General features: G+C 36.8%; 1 pseudogene; it reads right to left on the bottom strand.

The window, feature by feature from the left end:
• Positions 1-1136: 1136 nt before the first annotated feature.
• LOC113303214 lies at positions 1137-7585 on the bottom strand (annotated as a pseudogene).
• Between the last annotated feature and the right edge of the window lie 6758 nt (positions 7586-14343).

Below are 14343 nucleotides of genomic sequence, written 5' to 3' on the forward strand. Positions count from 1 at the left end.
GGGTTGGTTATGAAAAAAAAAACCGCTGTTTGTGGGTGCGAGGTTGGTTTAAGCTAATACCCGCCCATACCCACCCAAAAAACCCGCAGATTATATACCATTAGATAAAACTAATCCTAGTCGTCCATTATGAAACCCTAATACTAGTAGATAGGATAACTGATAACCCTCGTTCACTTTCTACACTCTTCTCTCTGTTCGGCCTCTCCTCTTCTTCCTCCTCAGTTCTTCTTCTTCACCTACGAACGACAGTTACCAGAAATCTTCACCAGAAATCGACAACAACAACTTCGAATCTTCACCAGAAATCGACAACAATCGAAAAATCAACAGATTCAACACTTAATCTTCATCCGTGAACTTCCTAGGTATGAATATTTTGGGGGTTTTGTTTTTTTTTTCTCACTTAATCAAGGAGAATAGAAGTTACTCTAAATACTTGAATATAAAGCGGGTTTAAACCCGTTTAAACCCATACCCGCCCAACCCGTAGCGGGCGGGTAACAAAACCCGCCCGCTGTTTGTGGGTGCGGGGTTGGTTATGAAAAAAAAACCCGCAGTATGTGGATGCGAGGTTGGTTTTAGCTTATACCCGCCCATGTGCAGCCCTAATCATAACAGATAAAAGAAATAGTGATAATGCACTGATAAACTAAGTCACAAAGGTCTTCACAAAACCCAAAATATCTCATCACCTTCATTAGAAAATTCCATTCAAGTCTGTCAAATGCTTTGGACATATCAAGTTTCAAAGCAAGTCGGTCTGTTTGATCACGGGTCTCTATGGCACTTATATATCAACCCTTTCCCCGTAGTGGCATGGCAAATTGGAAAAATTATCGACCCTTTCCCCGTAGTGGCGTGGCAAGTTGAAAAATTTGCTATTGCCCACAGGAACATGCCTGAGTGCAAACATTGTCCTTGGTTTGGGTAGTTCAAAAACCATCGTGCCGTTCTACATCTCATTTTTGTTTTTCTCCTATATTTTAACAGTTCCTATAAATTTCTCGTCTGTTCTAGATCTTAATATTTTTGAATGAAAATCTTCTTTCCAGGAAAAAAAGACCCAGACTTGTTGTCCGCTAATATCTAGCAATTAACTAATCTATATCAAATATAAACCAAGAACTGGGAGATGGCGCAAAGCAGTGTCAAGTTTTGTCTCAAAAACTGGTTTGCATCAAAGACTACGCAATGACAGCTTTAGTTACATATATATTATCTCATGATAAGCTAAACTAATACAAAATCGTCTAATTACTACTGTACACTATGTCTCAGCGTAAACTAGTTTTCAAACATGCCTTCATCTGACAATCTAGAAGACTCGGTTCCGTTAACCGTAGGTTGGCTCGACGAAACATTTGGATCACCTAGAATGCTGTAATCAAAATCCTCATCATCAGAGTCGTTGTCGTCGTCATCAGAGTCATCATCCCTGAGTCCATTCATACCAACATAATCCACATCATCTTCTTCTTCTTCAGCCTCTTTCACCACTGTTCCTACTGAACGGGCCTCCTTTTCCATCTTCTGTTTTATGACATCATCATAAGACATCTCGTACCAGACATTCCCCTTGCCCACTATAGATTTGTTGTGGGCATCAGTCAAACGCTCTTGCTTGCTCTTCTCCGAGTTCTTTGGCTCTCCCTAGTAATCATAACGGTATAAAGGACTAGCAGGGTCAAATCTGCCCTTCCCAAAATAACTATTGTCAACGTATCTCCCTGGTTCTTGTAGTGGGAGGCCAAGAGCCTGACGGCTGTATATAAACCAATAACTTCAGTACTAGTTTCAATAGACTATGTACCTACTAACATAATCTGCAAACAAATGAGTAAATGGAAGACAAAGTGCAAATTCCACAGTTGAAATCCTAATCTTCAAGTCCTAAATGATGCACATAACTTCATGGGTTTAGGCCTCAATTAGCTACCGAGTTTATCATCTCTGAAAACTACATAAAGAATTAACTTTTGTACTGTTTTGTGGTTGAGATAAAGTGAATCACTGCACTGGATTTAGTGCCTTACCAATTCGGTGTAAATTAAAAGAATGTAGATGTAACTATAGTGATCAATTGAATGGTGCAATTTAGAGGTATTCATCTTTAATAGAAAAATATGCATATGGATAGATGCTGGTAAAAATTGGAAAAGAAAGATGGGGTACCAGCTGATATCTCTAAGGAGAGCTTCCCTTTCTTCAAATGACCGGCGCCAATGTATTAAGTCATACCCATTTCAATGTTGCGTCTCAACTTGCTTACTTTAAATTCTTCACCTCTTTCTTTCGCTTCTGCCCTCAATTTGTTGTTGAGCTGCGATTAGAAGCACATGAGTTTTACATTAAAGGAATCGAACTGCAATGTAATGCATAGGCATGATACTTGGAAAATAATGATAAACAACTGGAATCCCATAAGAAGTTAACTTTTAAGAGTCACTCACCTCACGCTCGGCACGAGCAGCATCCAAGTCAAGCTCTTTGTGGCTGGTTTTCTGCCAAAATAAAATACAATCAGGTATTTCATTGACTGCTGAGGTTATTGGTAATAAACCTTGAAGTCATAAGGGTGGTTCGACCAAGGGTCCCCCCTCCCATAGGTTACCACTTTTGGATCCCTATTAAGGTCGCTGGAGGGGTTGCAACCTTCCCAGGACCCCAAAGATTAGTCGGGTTAAGCTAGGACTCCATCCCCAAGGTTAATCATAATTCTTTAAGAAAGTCAGGTAATGGTAAGAAGGAAAATGCCATTCACCAGGATCATCTTTGGTAATAAAGTCTTCTTATGATAAGCTTTGGAATATTCGACTGCTGCATCAACATCTGTGGCCTCCAACATCTCTTCAAATTTTTTACCTTTATACTTCTCAGGATTAGACTCCTCTTCATCCAATACTATCTGCTCAGCTACGTGTAGCTCCCACAACTGCAATAGAAGAGTCATACTGATCAGCTTCAAACTACCAAGATTGACTGCTGAACACAAGTCATGCACTTTCTTTTTTTTACAAAAAGAGATGTTCACAGCAGAGTACAAACTACAAAGTGGAAAGGGTGATATACTGATATCATATCTATCATTTTCCAATAAAACCCATTTGTGGCAAATGAACAAAATAAAGAATGTGAGTTTGAATTAGACATACTATCACGAAACAACAAAGAACATCGATGGCATTGACTCATAAATTACCTTATCAACGTAAGGGTGATTTGACAACAAAGGTTCCTCTTCATCTTTTATTCCTGGGTCTTTTCTAGGAACAGGTGGTTTTCCACAATCACGCTGAAAAAAAAAAGACAACCTAGTAAGAAGCTTTAATAAGTAATAAATGGGATAGCACATCCCACGTAGACCATCCCTGCGATCAGCTAAGTTAGTGTCCTGAATACTAAATCATCTGAGTGTGAATATCGTTTTTGAAGGATAACAAGTACAAGTAGCACTAAGGATGCTCAACGAATATAAAGTTTCAACTACAGATAAATATAAAAGAAGAACGTTTCCAAAAGAACATACACATAATTCATCGGGGTTTGTATCTTCGTCACGATGAAATATTGGTGGAAACTCAAATCTGTTGAAGCTGCAATGTATAGGCGAACTCCAAAGTAAGAAGGTGACCAAAATTTGAATGACAATCAAGCAATTATTGGAAAAATGGCCAACAAAACCTAACCAATCACCTGACCATTTAGGACAAGACCTAACCAATCACCTGACCATTTAGGATATTCAACACAAGAAGGATAAGACTACATACATAAGGTGATCAATGTTGGGATTGACAAAACGCATTTCAATAGGAAAACGAAATCGGTATGGATCACGTTTCGCCTGCAAAAAGAAAGAAACATCATTCTTAAATTCCATCACTGCTGATCTGAGTAAAACTACAGTCTGCGGTCTTATGTTTGGGGAACTCAATACAAGAGAAGCAAAGTGATCAACATTTAACTACTGAAGACAAGAAAGTAGTAGCTAAATCAACACAACTGTTTTACTCACCAGAATCTCAACAATGACTTCCATACCAACTTTAATATGCTGGCGGATCCAATACCAGTCGTTTTTTATCGGAACCCACCTGGAAAGTATGTTATTACTTGTTGAGTGAAAAGTTGGCAGAAGTTGAATGGTTCATAACAGCCAAAGAATTTGTATTTGCAACTCATGGAAGTAGGAAATTAAGGATAGAATTTGAACAAAACAAATAACCCGTACAAGTTGGCATTGTCATTGCCAATAGGAACTATAGAATAGGGTTGGGCATGACTCATCGAACCCAGAGTACAGCAAGTTGGCCAAGGACAGCCGACATTAACTTTGGCAACTTGTTTCTGGGTTCAGGTTAGTACCAGAAACAAACTTCTCACCAGGTAACCACTATACTCAGTGTTGTCATCCATTTAGGTAACCGCTATATTCAGTGTTGTCATTCATTTATATGTTCCTTCTATACCGTAAAAGTATTTAGGTACTCATAGACGGGCAGAAAGTAGTAGGAAAGTAGCCAACCTGCCAAAGTAGGGGCAGAACGCAAAAACTAGTAAAAATGCACAATGTGTCTAAGAGTTACCCATCATATACGGCTCCAATGTCGACAAATGCACCTTGATAAAGATGTAACTCGACCACTTTTCCTCTACAAATCCACACAGGATGTTCTCCAGATATAAGTTTCACAGTTAACACTTCTTTAAGAATAAATTTAAGGGGATTTTAATAAAGTGCCACACTTCCAATTTGCAGTTTAAGAAAATGCCACCGTTTTTTTCAGAGTTTATTTAATGCCACACGTTCGACCTTTTCCATCCAAAAAAACTGTTGCCATCAGTTAGTGCATAGGTGGCATTTATCCAGCTTAGTAAAAGACATATACACCCTCAAATCTGTCACCAACTCGCCATGTCCAGTTCAACAACATCATACCCATCCGTAATCCATCACCGATTCCTCCTTGTTCTTGGGTTCACTGCACCTGCAACATCCACCAGTAAAACTCTCCAGCATCAACACTGTCATGTCACTTGTCCTAGCATCCATCTAAGTCACCAAATATCCATGGAACTCTGTAGCAACACTTCAGTTCCATGGCAATTCATCACCAATCATCGCAGTCATTTTCTCTTGCTTCATCTCAAGAGCCTACAACAACTCTCTGCAGCTCCTGTGACATTAACCAAGCACAAACCACCTTGTACACAGGCTCAACTGGTAGAAACTGAGCTTGAAGAGGTGAAGAAAAAACCATTTAGGACTTTTATCGAACACCTAATGTGCCATTCTCATCTTGGTGTAACATTGAAATTTCTAGCGCTTCTAAACTCACCGAAACACCTGCAAATTCAATTCACAACAAACCCATTGAATCTAATCCCATGACAGTTCTACCAATTTATAGCCATAAATCCCCTGGAAAACCATCTTCAGTTTCATTCAACACCTATCAGAAAAAATGTCACCAAACCCATGGAACCAACATCATACATCTCCATTACCACCAACCAGTTCAGTCTCTGCAACTCCTTCTTCAACCTGCCATCACCTGCAACCATGGCCCAAGCCATGACATCACCACCAGTATCAGCCACCAATACTGTTTCATCACGACAACCATCATAATCAAAACAATTTACAGTAAAAAACAATTAGAAACCCTAATTAACATACGAAACTGGAAAAAAAATGAAAATCAAGCTAAACCCTATTCTTAAAACAACCTGAATTCTATGAATTAAACATAATTTTGACGAACCCTAAAATTATTTCCCAAAACTTTAAGAAAGAATTTTGACAAATCCTATATGTAGGTTTCACAAAACTGATTTTGATACCATCTCATCACTGTTCTTGCTTCATCACAAAATTCTAACCAATTCTCGATTTGATTCAAACCCACAATCATCACAGCATCCATCAGATCAATATCTTGATCTCTATCGGCAAATCAAACCCAATGTTTAATTTATTCTCAATTATCCACGACTGTAGCTCAGTTCAATTTCATCATTGTACCCTATCAATTCTTCTTCATCTTCCATTTCTAGAGATCGACAACAACATCAACTCCAAATGTTCATCTGAATCACCAAGAACACCTCCAATTTTAAAACAAATCCTCAATTTGAACCTTCACAATCTCAACAGATCTAATTCTCAGACCCATCTTCATTTTCTACTCGATTTCATCTCTCAATTTCTCTGTTTTTTTCTCGACCTAGTTCTCGGCAATAATAGCAGCAGGTGCTGCTTTTCTCCTCTCTCAGATTCTTTGTTCTGCTTTCTCCTAATTAGCGATTCACAAGTCTTTAAGGATTGTGAAGGGTAAATAGGGAATGATAACATATTTTCTTGACTTGTTCAACGCATATAGACCGGTTTGGTAGGCCCTGACGGAATATTTAACGGTTGTGGCATTTAATTAACTCTGAAAAAACGGTGGCATTTTCTTGAATTGGGATTTGCAAGTGTGGCAGTTTGTTAAAAATCCCTAAATTTAACCACAAAAGTATCAACAATTTACCTGCCCACGATAGTAAAATGGAAGCTCGAGCTGCATAAACAACGAGTGCACGGATTAGAAACCCTCTTGTAGCAAGACATATATCTCAACTCAATCAAAAAATTAAAAAAGTATACAAACAAGCATCCATAATACCATATCATCTCTATAATCCTCCCCTCTTTTTCGTCTACCAGAACAATAATCTTGGTCATACTACATCATAGAAAGTATCACATGTTAATCTCCAAAAATAAACCAAATCAAATCCAAAAATTCAATGTTCAATAATATACAGCTTTAAACTAAAAACTCCATACCTTATAAGACTCTTCTTCCAACCTATTCTTATTCGCAACAACCCACTCCTTATACTGCTTCAAAAACATCTTATATCTTTCTAAACACATATTATCAACTTCTTTATTCACCTGCACATCCTCCACATCAACTCTAACAGCTTGCAACTTATGTGCTTCTCTAATAAACTCCAACTTCTCATCAACTTCCCATCCTTTTGGTGGCCAATCTCTCGGCGGCATCAACCTCACAACTAAAGGACCAGTCCAACTAGTTTCCAGAGGCTCTAAAATCTCACCTCTAATCTCGAATTGTTTAGCCAAAAAATCATCTTCGGTTAACCCACTTTCCTCAATCTTTTTTTGTCTATAATTTGGTCTGAACATTCTAAAAGCTTCAATTGCTTCAGGTGACGTTAATGCTACTTCTTCACCTTCATTTAAACTTTTTCTAGCAAAATCAGCTTCAGGCGAGAGAATCTCTTCCCAAGGTGCCCAATTTCTTTCGACACAGTTACGTGTACGTGCTTCGTCTTCAGTTTCTTTATCTTTTGGACCAAATTTCTCTAAGAATGTTTCATCTACTGGGAATTCATCTGAAGTAAATGCTTTCAGTTTGAAAGTGTTTGGGGGTTTAGGAAGTCTAATTCTCCAGGAAATGGGATTTGGGGTCTGTAGGGGTAAGGGTTTGAGTAGGGATTTGGTGGGTTTTGAAGATGGGAAGGGAAGAAGAAGAGGGTTTAGTAGGGTTTGCATTGTTGTTCTCTCCCTTTGTGGAGTTAGGGAGGGAAATGTTTACAGGGGAAGTGAGCGAGGGTTTTGAGTGTCGAAGGATAGAGTTGCGTAAGAGTGATATGCTGTGAATGGGAGTATTGAAGTTTTTGTGGTACAGTTCATAGAGATGTGTGCGTGCAAAAAAAAAAACGAAAAAGGAACTCAAGACCTCCCGCTTACTAAACGGGTGCTCTAACCAACTGAGCTAGCTATGAAAGCTGGTGCGCCACAGGAGATAATTATCATTATTGTTTCTGCTGTCCCACAATGTATTTACTTACCTACTACCCATTTAAGTCGAAATGAGGGCAACTGATATTAAACACCATTTAATTGGGGCCCCGGAAAATAATTAGGCGCCTCACCAAATTTATACCCACTCTATTTATGTTAGGATTTTAAAATGTCGTGAAAATATTATTTTGCCTTTCATTAATAATAAAATTTAAAACTTTATTCATCCATAACCCCACCATTTCATTTCCATCTTTTAACAAAAAAAAAAAAACGGAATCTTTTCTCCCTCTTTCTCAACTATCTTCTCTTTCATTGACGTCACAAAGAAAAAAAAATCAGTTACGGTTAAAAAGTCGTCAACCGGAAAATCCTAAAACCTAACGATTTTTCATATACATAAGAGACTATGAAAAATCGTTAGAAGGAGGGAGATAACAACCCTAATTCTGGTTTTTCATTTTTTTTGCTTTAAATTAGAGTCGTTACCGAAACATAGAAACATATAACGATCCTTCGCGAACGACTCCATTTTAAAATTAACGACTCTACATGGAAAAAAAAAAGCAGAAAACGGTGCCCATTTTAAAAGTTAACGACTCCATGTGAAAAGAAAGCAAAAGACAGTACCCAAGTAACAAGGGTCGTCAAGAAAATATTTACTACAAAGAGCTTAGAAGATAACGACCCTTTGTATGTTTTCCATGTGAAATTAACGAGCTAACAACCCTTTGTGCCCAAGTAACAAGCTAACGACCCTTTGTGCCCAAGTAACAAGATAACGACCCCATTTTAAAAATTAACGACTCTATTGAACTTTAAGGGTCGTTAATGTGTACATTTTTTGGATAACGACCCTTGTTAGAATCGTCAGTGTTCATCATATTACCATGACGATTTTTCATAATCTGAAAAAGTTGCAGGTTTGAGTCGTCAACGATGATATCAATTAATGACGATTTTTTAGAATCGTTGGGATATACATCCCTCGACATTGACGACTCTTTCTCTGAGTTCTGGCATAGCATTTATGGATCGACTCTTTCTTCATTTTCAAAGTTGGTTTCTTCGTTTTAATCAATGGGATCTTCATTAGCACCCTCATTTTAAGATGGCGACATCTCTTTAATTTTATTTTTTTCAAATTTTAATTCTAAAATATGATTTAAATCTAACCACACTAATTAATTATTAACAGTAATCATTTAGGGGTAATTTAGCCGTTAGATATTTTTTTGGATAAGAGATTACCTCAATTAGATCTTGATGACCTTTCTTGTCCTATAATGTGAGGCCCCTAATTATTTTCCCGGACCTCCAATTAAGCGGTGATATTAAATAATAGGTGTCCCACAGTTGAGGACTTTTTCATTTATTACTCATCAAACTATCTGTTGTATATATGTCATGAAGTGGCCCACCATTACTCGAGCAAAATCTAGAGAATTCCGGATAATTAATTGATAAGGAGATTAGATGCTTGGTGATGGGGCGAAAATTGAGTCGACTCAGTTTTTAAAAATCGGTGAAAATTTTCTGATCTTTTCTTGATTATTTTTGCATCTAAATAATCGTTTTATGTTTTCACAATTGATCATGATTATAACATAGTAGATGTTATCTGGTTTTTTCTTATAGTTTTTTATGCGTTCTTGATTCAAGTTTATGTACTTTTTATTTTTCTCCAATTTTATAATTCAACAGACATGAACAACTAATCTGTTTGTTTTGTAGTACTTTTGTTGATCTCAATAGTGTACCAGTTGTGGTCTTCAAGGGAGCAGTGGTGCGTTTTTCGTCTTGATTCACGATTACTCATTAAGAACATTAGTGTTCTTCATATCAAAGATATGAAGTGTTCGACTCCATTAAGGGTCCAAAATCACTTCTTAAAGTGGCATTCTCAACTATGATTTTTTATTGGATGATCCATGCAACAGTATGTTTCACTACCATCGGTTTTAGTAATCAATCATCTGGGTTAATTAAGATTCAATCTCAAGTCAGTTTGTTGTTAAACATCCAAGATTTAAGGGTATTTCTGGAAAAGGGTATTTCTCAAAGGCGCAATTCTGGGAAGTTCAAAAATTTGAATATCACTATCCTAAAATAAAGCCTGTTCTACATGCAGATTTTTGTCCACAGCTGTACAAGAGAATATTAACAAATTATGGATATCTTGGAAAAATCTTTTCTATTTTTGGAAACAGTCAACTAAACCCTAATTGTAAACTCTCTTATAAATACTGTCAAGAGAATAAGCTTATACATATGCAAAGAAAGCCTTACCAGAAAAAAAAAAAGTTTATCTGAAATAAAAAATGTCGCAAAGTTCAAGGATTCAAATGGCAGCTCTCACAATGCGTTTCCAGATTTGGGAAAGGCTCAAGCAAGTTGAGCTAGCGGTGGTTTAATCAATGAAGCAGAAATAGAGGATGCAACTAATAACTGGCGCCACAGTTTGATTGGGAAGATAATATCTAAAGATGATATCGATTATGAAAAGGTGCAGCAAGATGTAAACATCATTTGGAGAAGACACGGAAAGGTTAATATCCACACTATGGGTAGAAACTTATATGTTTTTAGATTTAAAGCTACTGAGGATCAGGCTGATGTACTAGCAAAAGCACCATGGATAATCCATGAACACTTGGTGGTGCTGAAATCTTATGATAATTCATTCCGTTAGAAGAATATGAATTTAATCACCAAGTGTTCTCAGTTATGTTTAAAGGTCTTGCTTTGGAGCATGTTTATGGTGGAATTTTGGACAAGCTATGTGCAGACATTGGGAGGAAAGTTGCTGAAGAAGGGACAAGAGGATTTAATATAAGAGGAAGGGTTGTGACTGCAAAAGTAGAAGTGGACATCAAACAACCATTGAAGAGAGGAAATTGGCTCCTTAATGCAGCTAAGCAGAAAGTTTGGATTAGATATCATTTTGAAAAGCAACCAAGGAAGATATGAACTGAATGTTTCGTGATTGATCACGATGATGATATGTGTGAAGAACGAGCATGGAATATTTTCATCTTTGGTATGATTGATTCAGCCTTTGCGGAATATTATGTAAAGCATGCACACATGGTGGAAGCGATGCAGAATAGTTTGGAAGGGACCGCAAAAGCTAATGGGCCAGCTAATATGGAACATAATGGACTTGAAGAACCAGGAGAGGATGAGTCCGACCCAAGAAAAAAATAAAATGAGTAGAGATTTTGGTATCGAGGATAACTATGTCCTCCTAGAATCGAATTTTCATAACCCTAACACTGCTATTGAAATCTCTCAATTGCTAGTAACTGGTAGAGGTGGTCATCCAGAGGGTAGGAATAATGGTCATGGAGGTTATGATTTGAACGTAGAAGATGTAGAGAATAGAGTCAGTGAATCAAGCATTAGGTCGCACCATGTTTCTGCTATTGATTCGAGCACGAGTACTGCAAATCAGGTTTTTCTTCATACTAAATCTCTTTTTCCAATTACTGTTGATTTGGGGTTTTAAATTGGTTCAATTTCTATTTAGCAAATAGATTTAATTTAGATAGGAGATTTTTTTATAGGGTTGATGTTTTGTCTTGGTATGTTTTGAGAAGTTCTGATTGTTCTTGTGGTGTTTATTTTGATTGCTCTGTTGACTGTCTTTTTTTGCCTAAGATCCTTGGAGCAAACAACTTGATCAATTGTGAGTGTAGTTGGTATTCTGTGATTAAAATGAAGATTCTGTCTTGGAATGTCCAAGGGTTTGGAAACAAGCATACTAGTTACCATCTAAGAGACTTAGTTAGATCCAATGACCCTGACATTATATTTTTAGCTGAGACCAAAAATAAGGATAATAAGATGAAGAGATACACTAAATAGCTCAATTATCCCTATTACTGTTATGTAAATCCTATTGTTCTTTATGGTGGGTTATTTTTGTTACGGAAAGATGGTATTTTTCTTGACATTGTTGAGTATAATCAAACTTCATTGTTTGCTCTATGCAATTTGATAATAGGAGTGGTAAGACTTTGCTAGTTTATATGTATGGTGCCATAGATGAGCAAGGAATTTCTAGGTAATGGGACTTTTGAACTAGACTCTCTGGTAGATTTAATTGTCCTTGGGTAGTCATAGGGGACCTGGATTTCAAAACTAGCAATGAGGAAAAATTAGGAGGTAATATTGTCTCCCAAAACCAGCTGAATGTAGTCAATGGTCATCTTGATTTTATAGACCTAACTATAAGATTCATGGGAAATCCTTATACTTGGTCAAATAGGAGAGATAATGCCAATTTGATTTTAGAAAGGCTTTGATAGAGGGCTAGGAAATCAAGAGTGGTTTAATCTTTTTCCCAATTGCATAGTGTATCATTTACTAGGTATAGGGAGTGATCATTGTCCCATTCTGTTAGTTAGTACTAAGGAAGATAATCCTACTAAGAAACCTCTCAGGTTTAATAGAGGTTGGCTCATGCATAATACTTGTAGGGACATTATTAAAGAAAACTGGAAAACCTCTGAAAGAGGCTCTCATGCTTACTTGCATTCTAGGTCTTTGAGAAATGTTAAGTTTGTCCTTAGAGAGTGGAACATTAATACTCTTGGGAACATCCAATCCAACATTTCTTATTTTCAGAACCAGTTGGAGCATTTGAATAGTAATGTTGCTAACCATGTAAACTTTAATGAGATTAGAGAAACTGAGGCTAGTCTGAACCATTGGTATGATGTTCATCAGGATTAATATATGCAAAGATCTAAGGAAAATGTTTTCAAGTTTGATAATAGAAATACCAGATATTATCATGACAAGGTTAATTTTAGAAAGAAGAGGACTCAAATAGACAATCTTCAAAATAAAATGGGAATTTGGTTGACTGATAGGAACAGTACAGCTGATGAGCTCAAAAGTCATTTCTCTCATATTAGTAGTACAGCCAACTCTCTTAGCGCTGACTGCTTTCTTCATAGAATTAACCCTTGTATTTCAGATGAGGATATGAGATTTCAATTAGATGTCCCACTCATGAGAAAATTAAGGAAGTAGTTTTTCAGATGCAGCCATGGACTTCCCCAGGTCCAGATGGGTATCCTCCAGGTTTTTACTAACAAATGTGGGATGTTGTTGGTGAAGATACTGTTAAAATGGTCCAGGCCTTTTTTCATTCTAAACACTTGTTGAAGCAGATGAATCATAGTTTTATCTCTTAATTCATAAATCTAACTGCCCAAATCTTTCTTCTGATTTTAGGCCAATTAGTTTAAGTAATGTACCTTATAAGATAATCTCCAAGCTTTTAGCTTCTAGGCTTAAGAAAGTTATGGATAAATTCATAAGCCCTTATCAGGCTGCTTTTCTATCTTCTAGATAGATTACTAATAACATTGTGCTTGCTCATGAATTGGTTAATAGTATGAGAAAGTGTAGGGCTACAAAGAAAGGTTTAATGGTTATAAAACTTGATAAGTCAAAAGCTTTTGACATAATGAAGTGGATTTTTTTGGATGTTGTTCTTAAAAAGCTAGGTTTTCATGAGGATTGGTGTAGGATGATATATGCGTGTGTCTCCACAGTTTCTGCATCTGTTTTGCTGAATGGTGCACCAGGTGAGTTGTTCCATCCCACAAGGGGTCTTAGACAGGGAGACCCCTTGTCTCCTTACTTGTTTATTATATGTATGGAAACTTTTTCTAGATTACTAATTGATGCTGAGAGCAATAATTTGTTACAGGGTATCAAAGTGACAAGAGACAGTCCAGCAATAAGTCATCTATTTTTTGATGATGACTGTCTCATTTTCAGTAAAGCTAATAATCAAAATGCTAGGCAATTAGAGAGTATTATCAAAGACTTTAGCACTTACTCAGGTCAGTCTATAAATTTTGATAAATCAGGTATTGTTTTTAACCCTAAACTTGATAATGCAATTAAGGTTAACATTTCTGCTTTGCTAAATATTAAAAAACTTTTTCTTAGTGATAAGTATTTAGGGGTTCCTTTATTTATACAGAAAAACAAAACTGAAACTTTTAACCACTTGGAAGATAAATTTCATAGTAGGTTAGCTGTTTGGAAAGGCAAGTATGTTAATCATCCGGGGAGAACTGTTATGGCACGGTCAGTTTTAGGCTCTCTAGTCTCCCATCATTTAGCTGTCTTCCAAATGCCTAAAAAATTGACATTCCAAATGCCTAAAAAATTGACAAATAGACTAGATGGTATTCAGATGAATTTTTGGTGGAATAAAAATAATAATGAGGGCATGTCCTAAGTTTACAGCACTCTACTTATGTAACCCAGGAAAAACGATCAACGCTTAGAAGAGACTCAAACATGGAAGTTGCTTATCAGAATACTTTTGGGGTGAACGAGGGTATCTAACTATTAGTAAATCAGGGAGTTACTACCGCGTGAAATGCTAGTACTGGCTAGCACGATATCATTTCTAAAGTCTACGACTCGTTCTATCTTCTTACACCCAAAAACCATGTTTGCATCAGCCTCACCCATATTTCAGTCCTAGTTAC

Source organism: Papaver somniferum, chromosome 8, assembly GCF_003573695.1.
Source record: "Papaver somniferum cultivar HN1 chromosome 8, ASM357369v1, whole genome shotgun sequence".
NCBI lineage: Eukaryota > Viridiplantae > Streptophyta > Magnoliopsida > Ranunculales > Papaveraceae > Papaver > Papaver somniferum.